Source organism: Ursus arctos, unplaced genomic scaffold (assembly GCF_023065955.2).
Source record: "Ursus arctos isolate Adak ecotype North America unplaced genomic scaffold, UrsArc2.0 scaffold_9, whole genome shotgun sequence".
NCBI classification, from domain to species: domain Eukaryota; kingdom Metazoa; phylum Chordata; class Mammalia; order Carnivora; family Ursidae; genus Ursus; species Ursus arctos.
The window spans coordinates 32,959,260-32,974,341 of record NW_026623111.1 but is presented as its reverse complement, the minus strand read 5'-3'; the positions used below and the strand labels follow the sequence as shown (position 1 = coordinate 32,974,341).

The 15,082-nt window shown below is 42.7% G+C and overlaps 1 protein-coding gene across 28 annotated transcripts in view; it reads right to left on the bottom strand.

Annotated features, from left to right (window-relative positions):
• The window catches only part of LIMCH1 (LIM and calponin homology domains 1), a 320,176-nt gene that overhangs the window by 224,345 nt on the left and 80,749 nt on the right, over positions 1-15,082 (bottom strand). The window lies entirely within an intron of this gene.

The following is a 15,082-nucleotide window of genomic DNA, read 5'->3' as shown; positions in this document are numbered from 1 at the left end:
CTCAGAACTAGAGTCACCTCTGCTCTCTCAGTTTTACTGTCTGGGCCCACCCATTTCCTCTGTCCTCCAACCACCAAATCCCTTAGACTCTCTGAAGGTGGGGCTGGCACCCACATTTTTAACAACCCCCCCCCCCCGAGATCCTTACTCTAGTTTAGACTATGCATTCCTGGAAGTGACAGGGCTGTATCTTTAATACGCTATGCTCAGTACCTATCACAGTGCTGGGCACACAGTCAACGCTTACAAGTATTTATTTCATGGATGAATCTACAGCAACTTCAACTTCTAAACTGACTGATTTCTTTTTGAGAGAGAGTGAGAGCAAGCGGGCAGGGGAGGGGGAGAGAGAGAGAAAATCTCAAGCACACGCCACACCCAGGGTGGAGCCCAATGCAGGGCTGGATCTCACGACCCCCAGATCATGACCTGAGCCCAAATCAACAGTCGGACGCTTAACTGACTGAGCCACCCAGATGCCCCAGGACTTATTTCTTTGAATCTCTGTTTGGCCCCTCCATTCCATGCCTGCCTCACCCCTAGCCTCATCTGCACCCCACGCCGTGCCGCATCTCCTGAACAAACCCAGGTTTCCTAACAGCGGCCTCTGCTTCCCTGCTATCCCTTTTATTCTTGACACCACCTCCCACCTACTCGATTGACTTTCCATTTCCATCAAGATCTTGGATGCCCTATTCGCCTAAGCCTGTCACTTCTGTTTTGCTTTTGATGACCTTCCTATGCTGCTGGGCCGCATGACTGACAATCCCAGATGGAGCCACCATCTCTTGAGTTCCCAAGGCTTGGACCACATACAGGGTCTCCTCTATCTGCACCTGTACCCTTACACTGTCCCAGACCCTTAGTGGGTGGCTCTTTTCCTAAAAGTTCAACAATCACTTCCGTGAGAACAACTTTCAAATTTCTATTTCTAGCCCAATCTCTAACTAGGTCCAAACATGGCAGCTGCCTAGACAGCAACGTGACTATAGCTTGCTGGAGCCTCAAACCTACCATGGCCCAAAATATGCTTAGTCTCTCCACTTCCAACGCAGATTCTTCTCCTGGTTTCCCCCATTGCTTCTAAAAGTGCGACCAGTGCCTTTGCCAGAGAGACAAACTTCTGTCTTCTCTTTATTTCCACCATGATTGTATAATGTCTGCTCATTTTACCTCTGGCTGCCTCTCCAATCTGAATCTACCTTTCCATTTGCAGTACCCTACTCCATCCTCATGCCAGCATATAGACCAGCACTGTCCAACAGAACTTTCTGCAACGATGCAAAAGTTCATGTGGCTATTAAACATTTGAAGTGCAGCTAGTGCAACTGAGAAACTGAATTTTACATTGCACTGGCCACATGTGGTCAGTGGCTACCATACCAGACACCACAGATAGAGCCCAAGCATGATTCCATCTGTGCTAGTCAATTGTTTGCTCTCAGAACCCTTCCCTACTATCTCTGCCCCCTCTCTGTTTTATATCACAGGACTTCTAACTCCCAAGCTCTCTTAACAACTAGCTTCCAGGTAGGCTCAGTCAGTGAGACGTTCTGCAAAGGACTAGGGCAGGAGGGATAGAGATGCCAAGGAGCTGTCCCCTCCCTGCTTTGCCTCTGGTAGCATCTGTAGCAGTGGCCAGCCCCTCCCTCCACATTGCCAGCTCCCACTGGCAGCCTTCACCGAGGTTCTAGCTCTCACTGGGCAGCACCATATCTGAGCTCAAGGAACGCTATTTTCTCCCTCTGTTCCTTAGCTCGGGGAGTAGTGGTAGCTTTCTGCCATTGCTAGTCTCCGGGTTGCTTCACTATCCCACTTTACTTCTTAGCCCTTAAACCAATCGCCTCCATTGAAACACCTCCCAAGGTTTTTATTTTCCTTACTGAAGACTAACTAGAGTTTCCTCTTTATTCTAATTCATCCTGATAATGGCTGCCATGAAGCCAGTCATAATCATCATCTTCGTCATCAAAATAATGATATGACAGTACGATCAGCACTCATCATTTAGACAGTGCTTGCGTGTCGACCATTACACTGGGAATTTTACATATCATAGCTCATTGCTCCTCAGGAAACCTAGGAGGTCGGTGTTTTTACCCCCATTCTATAACTGAAGATAATGGGGCCCAGCGGGTTAACGTATGCAGGTTAAACAGAAACTAGGAGACTTTTTGCATGCCTCAGAAGTTCCTGGAAGCTCTTTCCACTCCAGCACACTGTCAGACACTGCTGAGCACTCCCGCAGACTCAGGAAAAAGTGCCACTTCCTCAGCCTGATTCTCACAAGTGACTCGCAGCAATCCGATTGTAACTCACCTTCCCAGTCCCGGCTCCTCATTTCTCCTTACCTGTATCCCGGCCGTGTCTCTGCTCTTTCCCTTACATACGTCATCAGTGTCTTCCCACCCCATCCTACCACTCAGGTGCCTCTCAAGACCTACTCAAAATTCCACTTAATTTCAGCATAGTAAATATTTATTAACTGTTGCTCTTTCCAAAGCACAGTCCTCTCACCTTCCTCTTCCCCCCCCATATTTCCTTAATTTCTCATTCAGTTATCCATTGTTTGGCTTCTATTCCAGTTATGTTCTTATTGTAATATCTTTACTAAATTGTAACATCCTTGAGAGAAAAGGTGGCGTTTTAAGGAATGTTCTAAATCTTCCATTCGCATCAAAGAGTGACTTTTAGAAATCCTTCTTAGATGATTTGCATATATTTGTTGAGTTCACACGTATCTAACTCTCCACGGGTGCAGCACCATGTGCTGTCCCGGGAGAAATGGAAGTCAAAGGTCGAGGCTTTGTCCAAAGTTCCTACCTTCACCACAGTCAGGGACACGGATTCGAGAGCCAAAAGCCTCACTGCCCATGTTTAACTACTTGGGCCACTGTTTTTTCACCTATAAAATGAAGATAATAAAACTACTTGCCTTATAATACTATTGAGAGGATGAAGTGAGCTATTTATACAAAGTACTTTCAACAGAGCCTGGAACATACTAAGTTTAGCTCAGTAAATGTTAGTTCTTATTCATATACCTCACCCCTCAAACCAGTGGTATGATAGACTTGGTTAAAATGCACGTAATTTCCCTTACTCATGGACATGAAAATCTCAGATCCATAATCCCTCTCAGGTCTCATCTGACCTCCAGAAAACAAACTATCTATACCTGTAATACAAGATAATCAAATTTATTATACACAGAATAATGTCAGTAAGACTGAAAGCAAGATGAAATTGACAGTTGAGAAGTTAAGATATTTCACCATTTGTCTAAATTGAGAGCTGTACGTCCAATAAATCCAACAGATGTGTTATATCATGCCCAGAATAGAGAACGCACGTGCATCTCCTGTTTCTTTTTTTTTTTTCAAAGATTTTATTTATTTATTTGACAGAGAGACAGCCAGCGAGAGAGGGAACACAAGCAGGGGGAGTGGGAGAGGAAGAAGCAGGCTCCCAGCAGAGGAGCCTGATGCGGGGCTCAATCCCAGAACGCCGGGATCACGCCCTGAGCCGAAGGCAGACGCTTAATGACTGAGCCACCCAGGCGCCCCTATCTCCTCTGTTTCTAACCGATGCATGAGTTCTGGATTTTTAGGTTTGCTATGCCCCGTTTCCAAATGGGACTTTCCTTTTGTATGCTCTGGCTCTGATGGCCTCAGTGTCAGTGACAGGGGGCTGGGTGGCCTCCCCTTCTTACACAGTAACAGAATATCATTCTTGCCCTTGAAACCCAGCCCCAATATTATGAGGAAGCCCAGGCCACATGGAGAGGCCACATGTAGGTTCTATGGTGAGGGTCCCAGCTAAGGTCTCAGCTGACCTCTAGCATCAACCACAAGACATGTGAGCAAGTAAGCCTCAGGGAATTTGAGCCCCTGGCTTTTGAGCTGACCCAGCTGACACCAAGTGGAGCAGAGACAAGCTATCCCTGCATAATTCTAACCGAATTGCAGGTTTGTGAGTGAAATAAATTCTGTCATTGTTTTCAGCCACTTAGTTTTGGGGTAATTTGCTAAGCAGGCATAATAACAAGAGTAGACGGTTTGTCCTGTAACAATAGTTAATTGATAAAGGCAGTACCTTCTACCTGCTTCTGTCTTAGTACCTCTCGCTCAAAACTGCAACACTGGTCAAAGAGGATGATCCAGGGCATACAGTATTGTTTTAAATCTAGATCGACCTGATAACAAAGCTAACTTTAGCTAAAATTATTAATATTATTATTAAAATAATTAAAATAATGAATTATTATGGACTGTTTGTCTACTTCATTGCTTAAGGCAAGGCAGATTATTTGCTGCACCCAGAAAACTTGTGGTTGCTTTTTTGAGCAAGAAAAACATCACCCTAAAAAATCAAATAAACATAAGAGAAATAAGAACATGTATCTGAGAGGGGCACAGATATCTAAAGACTACAAGAACAGAGAATGCAGCTGGATCATTAAATTTCTCTATTAACAAAACGATACGATGTGAACCCTAAAACAAAAGTTAGTGGTAAGCTGTGTAAGAAATATAAACCTAGCATGTTTCAAAATAATGACTGATGGAGCTCATGCTGCTATTGAGTCTTACATTTTATAAACACAATAGACCAAATATTCTCATTGACCAAATCACTCTTATAATAAAATATACTGATCTAGCTGTTTCACTGATATTATAAGAACCCATACAGGTTAAAAAAAATAAAAGTAAGTATCTCAGACGCAGGAACTAAATAAAATTAGAAATAAAGGAATGCTAAGACATGTACTCACTAACTAGGTAAGTAGTTATACTAGTTATTCTAGAGAAACAAGGCATTTCTACATGTTAAGATAAAGTCTGAAGGCAAGACCACTGGATATCTTGTCTGAAGCCAATCTATCCTCAGCAACAGATTAATACAGCCAAAATGATTAACAAGACTCTTGGCATTACAGACTAGCACACAGCAGTAACAACTTCAGACTTGAATAATTCCCCAAACTCAGCATTAAATGCATCTGTGTGCTGACTCAAGGCAACCCAAGGCAGAGGTCCTCAACAGCATGCTTGCAATATGTCTGTTTGTTTTTTAAAAACCATTTGGGGCAGTGTATGAAATAAATCTAAAAGAAGACGAAACCAATGATGCCAACCACCTGAAAATAGCTGAGTTTAAGCCACATTCTGAGAGGCTGATTTGAAGAAACAACTAAAGATCATGTGTAGCTGACCTTTGCACACACTTGGACTAATGCAGTGTCCTCCCCAAACACCCATGCTCGCTTGTAAGGTTCAATCCAGGCAGCGTCTCTCTCCCCTCCACGGGCTCCAGCCCCACCCTCTCTGCCCTGTGGATTGGGTCCAGCCTCATCACTCCTGGCTCACCCCTCTCCTTAAGGGTCAAGGGGAACACACCCAGATGCGGTCAACTAGAATTTGCTCACACTATTATTTGATACATTAAACAAGTCATCCTTTTATCTAAAGCCATACTTTCAAACACTGTAATTGATAGCAGCCTCTCGTTTCTTCATCTTTCAGAATAGTCAGCCATTGTTTTCCTTCTAATCTGGGAAAACTGTATTCTAGAAAAGAAACTACACATAAATATTTACCACAGTCAAACCCACAGAGAAACGCAGTACATTTCATGGCTGTATCTAGTCATGTCAAGAACCCCAACTAACCAGTCAAAGAAGCACACTGGCATTAAATCTGACCACACACACATGCACACGCATGCTCATGTGCGTACACACATGTCTGTAAAACCCTTAAAAATACAATTTCTGTGCTACTGAAGAATCAGAGAAGGTCGGGATTTCGATTTCTCATTTTCTCACCACTGAGCACGGGATTGCCCTTAAAATACACCTACCACGTGTGAAAATGGCCTGATAATCAGATCAGATTCACAAGTGCTCTCCAGAAAATAGCCTGCTGTGAATGTTGACGTGCCTGGCATAGCTTACGCCTCGGCTTTATCTTTTAGAAATAGCTGTAAAATGTGCACTGCTCTAGACACGCCACCCTAAGACACTCAGAAGGCTGTCTGAACGCTACAGATTTCTCCCAGAGCCGACACGGACAAACACACCAGGAGGGGCGCAGCATCCTGGAAACCAGGGCAACAGCTGACCGCACCCACTCCCAAATACGCAGCTGTCCGGCTCCCAGATGCACGTTCTCTCTCTCACTCAGCCACCCATTTGACAAAACTCCCATTTCCATTGTCATTTAGCAAACCCATAAGTGCTTTTTTGAGAATGCAAGTTTAAACAACTTCTTTACCACCTGATGAAAAAGAAATTAAATTTTGGTTTGATTTCATAAAATAGTGACCAAAGAAAATCACTTGGCTGTTTAATTTATTCACTCCCTTACTTACCAAACAGATTCTATCCCAGTCCTTGAAGGGGTTTACACTGTAGTGCTGGGTAAAACATTAAACATGCATATAGTTGCAAACGGCCGGGGGCCCCAAGAGGGAGCATGAAGGCGCTTATGGAGGAGACTGATGGGGAGAGGGGTTGATTTACCTGAGGTGAGAGGGCAGGACTGGAGGCCTATCCTAAGCAGTGGTACTGAAACTAAGCTATGAAGCATGAGTAGGAGTTGGCCAGGTTAAGGGTGTTAGAGGGGGCGGGACAAGGAGAGAAGGGTAGAGGAGAAAGAGAAGGGTGGAAAAGGGAGGAATATTCTTTCCAGAGAAACAGTATGAGTGGAGACACTCAGGCAGGCAATTCATTCAAAGAAAGAAGCTTTAGGTAATTCATAAATTGGCAACATGAAAGAGTATTAAAATTCTTTTTTTTAAGGAGGTCTGTCCTTTATTAATTAGATTTTCTCAAAGTATTAAAATTCTTAATGTACAAAAAGGTCATACAAGCAATAAGACAAACACCCTAAAAGAAAAAGAACAAAGACAAAAAAGAAAGAAAGAAAGAGAACAAAGAATATGAACAGAAGTCTTACTAAAGGAAATAATATATATACTACATATAAAGCATATATATGTGTGTGTGTGTGTATATATATATATATATATATATATATATAGCTAATATTTATAAGATGTCCGTCTTCACTAATGTTCAAAGTAAATTAAAGCACAGATACCATTTTCTCCCTATCCTACTGACAGATGAAAAGACTGGTAATGCCAGCCTGGGGCAGGTGTGGGGTGAAAAGTCCTCTTGTTTCTGAAGTCCTTCTAGAGCACTAGTCTATAACAACTGCCTATCTTTCGTTGGCAACTCCACTGAATATCATGAAATAACAAGGGTGTGAATGATTCTCTAGAACATACCAGGCACTGAAGTGTTTGCATAAATATTTACCAAGCACCCAAAACATTCAAGGCACAGGTACTGCAAAGATAACTAAGGCCTCCTCTACCCTTCAGAACGAGTTAACCTGTGGGGCAACGGAGAAGTATGCATTTAGATCTAAGACGTGGCAGGCTATGGTGAACACGAAAGTGGTACAAATAAAGTGTTTCATGTCTGTCCCTGAATAAGCGAGAGCCATCTGATTTGGAGTGCTCAACGAGGGCTGCGGAAGATACAGCATCTGAAATTGGCCTTGCAGTCCAGAAGAAGGATGAAGGAGCTGGATGTGGGTAACTCCTGGAGGTGGACTGGTGAATAAGAAGGCACTGTTCCTGCCTCTTAGAATCTACAGTTTGGCAAGGACATTAATCAAGTGTGATGAGAAGACAGATGTTCAGAGAGCTGTAAGAACATCATCAAGGCAAGTACCAAAAAAGACAACAAAACCCAGTGTTAGTGAGAATGCAGGGCACTGAAACTCAAATACACTACTGGTGGGAGAGTAAGTTGGCATAATTGCTCTGAGGAGAAATTAACTGATCAAAATCTAGAAAGGCTGAAGACACACAGATCATATGACGTGTAATCAACAATCACACAAATATACGTACAGAACTCTTGCACAAGGACACGTGCGAAACTGTCCAACCCATCAGGGTTTGCTACGTGAAAAGTTGAAACACCTTAAGCACTGATTAACAAATGGCATGAGTCAGTAATGGTTTATTCACACGGTAAAACTCAGTAGCAAAAATTATAAATTAGAATGACACGGAGAAATCTCAAAGGCAAAGAAAGTAAGTTACAGAATGACAGGATCAGTGTGTTATTATTTCTATAAACATACAAAACAATATTAGAGAGTTTATGGATACATGCATATTTAGTACAAATATAAAAACATGCGTGGAAATTATAAAAACCAAAATCTGATTAGTGGTTGCCTCTAAATGTGGGAAGAGAATGGAACTGGGGACGGGTATAGAGTAGGCTTCAAATATATATTATATATACTTTCTTCCCTGGATAGACTAGAGGCTCTTGAAGCCAAGACAACACTGATTATCTCTAACTCTTCATAATCTAGCACTCTGCCCCACAAGTCCTCAAAATCTGCTGAGTCGACGAATGAGCATCTCATCTGAGCATTATCTGGATGTTCGCCTCCCGGGGCTTTGCTTGGGCACATCGTTTCTTTCTATGGTCTCTTCTGAGCCCAGGGACTTTAAATGGTTGGAAAACCCTGTAATAAGCTGACAAAATGACAGATCTTAGCAAGCCATTTCAATAAGAAAGAGCTAAGTACGAGATGGCCAAAGATGGAACAGGATCTCCTAAAAAAGAGGGACTTTCCAGACCCTGAAGGTATTGATAGTGCAGTGAGAAATCTACTTGGTGTGAAAGTTATAAACAGGATTCAGGAATCACATGAGCTTACAGACTTTAGGATTTATGCTTCAATGACCATCCAAAAAAAGCGCCCTCAAATTCCTCATCATGTCCTTAGAAGCCACCTGCGTGCTCCCCTTCCTTGCCTGCACACAATCCTGTGTTTTCCCACGATCGTCTGGACATCTTCATCCATATTAATGGTAGCAATTAAAGTAGTCCCTGAGAGGTGTCTGTAAGGCAACCATTGTTAGGAGTTGTAAAGAATTTTTGCTTCCACAGTGGCCCAAAGTGAGCTATATCGTGTGTTCTTAAGTCCGCACTTTTGCAAATATCACCCTACTTTCGATGTACAGCCAATTACAAGCCTGCCAAGAGATATCTTCACACTGAGAGTGCATAACAAGCTGATACACCCCTCACACAGAGGGACTTGTAGGTCTAGAGACAATGCTGCCATGGGTGGGGGAAATACTCCACGTATCTGCGATGGAGAAATCCACACACCAAAGAGCGATAACAAAGGAAGCGAGACCAAACCTAATAACGATCAGGAACAGTCAGCGGCATATAGCCCCACTACTTGATACTGTTATGCAAAGGAACCTTCATAACTAGGAAATAACTTCAAAATGAGCTATTAAGTGGCAGGCAGTGGTTGCCCTGGTAGCAAAAGCAGGCTTTGCCTTTTTTCCAGTTCTTTCTGTATTGGGGCAGTGGGGGGCAGAGGGGGGCAGTTGGGTCAGGCTCTGGGCACTAGAGCTTGAGCCTAGAGAAAGAGCCCAGCTGGGGCTGGGTGGTTTGATTCTAAGAAGAAAAGAGTTCATCCAGAAAGCTTGTCCTAGGGCTTATGAGGAAGCAAGGTGGGAAGTTGAAGACTCTCATAAAAAACAAGCCTTAAGCCAGCAGAGCCTTCCCCAGAGGTAAAAGGATGGGGCAGATGGGAGCTCAGCTCAAGAGATGAACGTTCACGCAGAGTAAAAGGAGAAAGAAAGGGAAACAGGGCAACAATTGAATGTGCAGTGCTAAGCCCGAAGATAGTTTAAACTGAGCACTGTAACCAAGTAGCAAACATCAAAGCCACTCTCTGAAACCAGGAACTGCAGGTCTGTGAAGTGTAAAAAATTCCCGTGCTTTCAAAACTTAAAATATTTCCGCTTTCATCTATAGGACTTGAGATGAAATATGAAATGCTGAGTGTTGACACAATTGGCGAATCCATATATCTTCATGAACCAGCACTCAGCCAGGGAAGGGGGGGGAGCTTGGGAGGAGGAAAGGGCCCCAGGAGCTCGAAATGCCATAGGGTAGAGCAGCAGGTGGACTCGAGTTTTCTTTTGACCATAAACATAAATGTTTTAAAATAATGACACTTTTGAGGGCATCTTACTTTTTCCATGTAAAGATTTTATTTATTTATTCGAGAGACAGACAGCACAAGCAGGGGGAGCAGCAGGCAGAGGCAGAGGGAGAAGCAGGACCCTGGGATCATGACCTGAGCCCAAGGCAGATGCTTAAGTCACGGAGCCACCCAGGCGCCCCTCTTTTTCCACGTAATATAAATATTTTCAATCACCTATAATTCTGAAAAGGGGACCTTAGTAGTAATGAGTATATTTATACAAATGTCTCATAATAGTATTTCAGCTCCTATACGTCTTCTGTGATAAGTTATACACACATAGTGAAATACCAAATTAAAAACTCAGTCTGTCCTGATGAAGGACAATTTTAGACTAATTTAAATATGTAAGTACCCCGGATTATCCAGCAACATCTCCTACAACTTTTACATTCCAAAATTAAATTTTCTGCCTTACTATTTTACTCTCTCTAGTTATTCAGCAGATCTACTCTGCAGATATTTATGGAATACCAACCGTATGCGAGGTACCCCACTCCATTCTCATACACCCGCACCATTTTACCCCATATTCCTATTCTGATGTTATTTTTCAAATACTGCCATCTTCTAAGTGCCCCAAATCTAATAAATCTATACATTTAATTGATAGTTATTAATAGGTCTTCAAAAGAGAAATACAGTTGACCCTGCAACAATACAGAGTTTAGGGGCACCAACCCCCGCACAGTTGAAAATCTGTGCATAGCTTTTGACTCCCCCGAAACTTAACTGCTAATAGCCTACTTTTGACCAGAAGCCTTCCAACAACATAAACAGTTGGTTAACACATTATTTTGCATGTCATATGTATTATATGCTGTATTCTTACAATAAAACAAGCTGCAGAAAAGAAAGCATTAAGAAAATCATAAGGAAGGGGCGCCTGGGTGGCTCAGTCGTTGAGCGTCTGCCTTCGGCTCAGGGCGTGATCCCGGCGTTATGGGATCGAGCCCCACATCAGGCTCCTCCGCTGTGAGCCTGCTTCTTCCTCTCCCACTCCCCCTGCTTGTGTTCCCTCTCCCGCTGGCTGTCTCTCTCTCTGTCAAATAAATAAAATCTTTAAAAAAAAAAAAAAAGAAAATCATAAGGAAGAGAAAATACATTGACAGTACTGGACTGTATTGAAAAATATCCATGTATAAGTGAACCCACACAGTTCAAACTGTGTTGTTCAACAGTCAACTGCATATCTTGTCCCCGATTAGAAAAATTCAATATTATAAATATATGAAATCTCCCTAAATAAAATACAAATTCAATTTTGTACCAATCAATGTAAAGGGTTGAATTGTATCCCGCACTAATAATTCATATGCTGAAGTCTTAACCCCTAGAACCTCAGAATCTCTATCTCCAAATAGAGTCATTACATATGTAATTAGTCATGATGAGGTCATACTGAAGTACTGTGGGCCCCTGGTCCAATATGCCTGGCGTCCTTATAAAAAGGGAAAATTTGGATGCGGGCACACATACAGGAGAATGCCATGAACACAACGCAGGAGGGGGCCTGGGACAGATCTTCTCCTCAAAGCCCTCAAACGGAACCAGCCGGGCCAACACCCACACTTGGGACTTCTTGCCTCCAGAACGGTGAAACAATAAATTTTTGTTGTTTAGTCACTCGATTTTATGGTACTTTATTACAGCTGCCCTAGCAAACCGATAGAAGCGATATCCCAGTAACAAGCCTCAATGCTTAGAGTCATGGCAATCTGATACTCCAGTAACACTACAATCGGATCCCAGCTTATTTTTCTAAAAAAAATTTTTTTAACTATGACAAAAAATGGCATCAACATTTTAGGAATCCATTCTAAGAAGCCAAGTAGAAGGGACGCCTGGGTGGCTCAGTCGGTTAAGGCTCTGCCTTCGGCTCAGGTCATGGTTTCCAGGTTCTGCAATCAAGCCCCACATCGGGCTCCCTACTCAGGAGTGAGTCTGTTTCTCCCTCTCCTTCTGCCTCTCTGCCTGCTTGTGCTCTCTCTCTGATAAATAAATAAAAATCTTTTAAAAAGAGAGAGAGAGAAAGAAGCCAAGTGGAAAAGTACAGAGATTCGTGTACAAGGGAAGTTATTCTTCATGACACTGTTTATAATAGTAAAAAAAAAAAAAAAGAAAAAAAGAAATGTAAGCCATCTACAAGTCCAATCCCTGAAGTCTAGCATGGGACACACAGAAATTTAGTGCTACAGGAGACAGGTAAATGAGTACGGGCTGTTAAGGGAGGGGAGAGGCAGGGGCACCCAGCTCCTCAATGCTCAGGACATTTAGGAAAACCACTAGAGGAGATAAACCCAGTCATGTTCTTTATGGAATAGAAAGAGTCCACCAGAAAGACAAAGGGAGGGAGAGCATCCCAAGCCCAGGAAACAGCTAAGACACTGCTTTAGTATCATGGGGAAAAAAAACCCCTGCCTGAGGTTTGGGAAAAGGAGGTTGGAGTCCCAGAGGACAGAAAAAGGGGCTGAGAGCTCAGCTGAGCCCTGACTAAGCTGGGCAGGACCTGCTAAACTGAGGGCATGGAATTGGGGTGGGGGCGCACGCAGGGGTGTGTGGGCAAAACTCAGCCTTCCTACTTAGGGCTTAATTCGTTAGTGTATGCTTGATAATTTAATAAATGTTAGTAGGGTGACACATGTAATCCATAAACGTATGTCTATATACATAAGTTGGGGGTACATACTCAAAAACCTTTTTGCTGAAGAGGTAAGTGGTCCAAAGAAAACCTCGGTGTTGGCCTAGATGCGGAAGTTAATCTTTTCCCTTGAGGGTTCCTCTGAGGCAGCCCCATCGACCCAAGAAAAGAAGGACTGGGGAACAAGGATGGCTAAAGTCATGGAGTTTCCCTTTCGAGATGGAGAAAATACTCTTAAGATTGACTGGGGTGAAGCTTGCACAACTCTACGAAAACACTAAAAAAACAGAATCTGCATACTCAAAGAGGGTGAACTGTATGGTTTGGTATCTAAATCAGTTGTCGATAAAGCTGTTATCAAACAAGACTTTAAAAAAAAAGAATGAATGAATTGTGCTTGCTTATACATTCCAAACACTGCATCCAGTCCCTGGGTCAGCGCAGGCCGAGGAAGGAGCAGCAAACAGCTGGGCGCACTATGAGAAATGACAGGATGTCTGCATCTGGGGGCTTGGGGGGAACAGACCAGCGAAGGGCAGGCAGCTGAACCTACAGGTAGCATGGAATGTTCAGAACAAGGGACTCCAAAGCCGTAGTGGTTTTCCAGCTCCCTGAACCAGACACGGCCCTCATCTGGGGTGGCATTTTCTGGTCCAGCCAACCCCAGAGCAGCCTCCAGGATGAAGCTGTAGAATACAGGAAAAATCCATCTCACATCACGAGCACATACACCTGTGTGTACACGTACACAGACTTCACTGAACGGTACTTCCCTTCTGCTATATTCAGTGTACTCTGATATTTTTATTCCATTTCATTTTTCTTTTTAATGCTAAGTCACAACATGGGGCACCTAGGTGGCTCAGTCGGTTAAGCATCCGATTTTTAATTCTGGCTCAGGTCATGACCTCGGGGTCATGAGATCGAGCCCTATGTGGGGCTTCATGCTTGGTGGGAGTCTGCTTCTCTTCCTCTCCCTCTGCCCCTCCCCCACTCACAACCCTCTCGCTTTCTCTCTCTCTCAAATAAATAAATAAATAAATAAATCTTTAAAAAAAAATGCTAGTCACAACCCATCACCTGATATTATTATCTTTGCAAGGGTCCCAACCAGCAGTGTGCAAATCACTGCTCTACCATTAAGAGGTGAGACAAACACGCATTCGTCTCATATACTGTCCTCCATTTTTCCACATTTTCAGGATCCAGAATTAATCCACTCAACAAGAATTTTCCCTCCGCTTAATAAAGGATGTAGTGATTAACGTATGTTCCATATTATAAAAAACAGATTTTTAAGAGCAGATGTGCAAATCCCAACTCCATTACTTTATTAAAAAAGAATATTTGGTTTTCCTTGAAGATTCCATGAATCATAGTCATCTAGTTTGGATTGACATCGCTGCAATAATAAAAACAGCATTTTGCTGCCTACGAATCATCTTATTTCCAGACACAGACACGAGTGGTGATCGTGTTAAAAAAGCAGAAATCAGGATTCAGCCCAACTTAACCAAAGGCCTTCTAACTTTTTCTCACAACACTTGCTCCTCTTGAAATGCAATGAATTAATTTAACCTTCAAATTTCTTTCTGATGTTTCCATTACACTGATTCATATAAGAATCTTTAACTGAGAAACACACACACATAACCCAAAGGCATTCTCCTCTTCCCCTCTTGCTAATTCAATTTCTGAAGCCACTTTCCATTTTAAAGAAACTCTGAAAGATCAAGGAAAACATTAGGGATTTTATCACTTGTCATTATATAAAGTGTTACCAATTGGACTTATATACAGGCTTTCACTAGTTTAATCATAAACGCATGGTCTATTCCTTTAAATTCCAGCTAATTTGCCTAAGGGCTCATGTTGTCTTCCAATACTTACTCAGCACATCTCTCCATTTGTTCACCATTCCAGAAAGGTTAGAGGATGTGTGGCACATTAACTCATTAACTAGTATGAAAATAAAGCAATCAGCATTCAAAACTCACTTCATTCTAGCTATTCCCATGCTGTTCTCCATACACTCACTTCTGAAAGTTTGGTTCCATTAATTATCTGTATTTGTGAATCTCTGAGGATAATCTTCCCTTCCGTATTGATTAGGGATCTAGTCTTTCATCTATTTTAACATACACTTGTACAGGGCATTAAAAGACTCAGAGGTTTCAAAAGTACAACAGGAATAGGAAATGCTAGCCTAAATCCTCTCTGCCCTGCTGCGCCCCCCGCTCCCCCCACGACACCCTAATCTTACATGTCTCATCCTCAAATAAGCAATGCTTGGCAGAATGGAGACTTTTTCCCTACTATGTTCTGATCATAC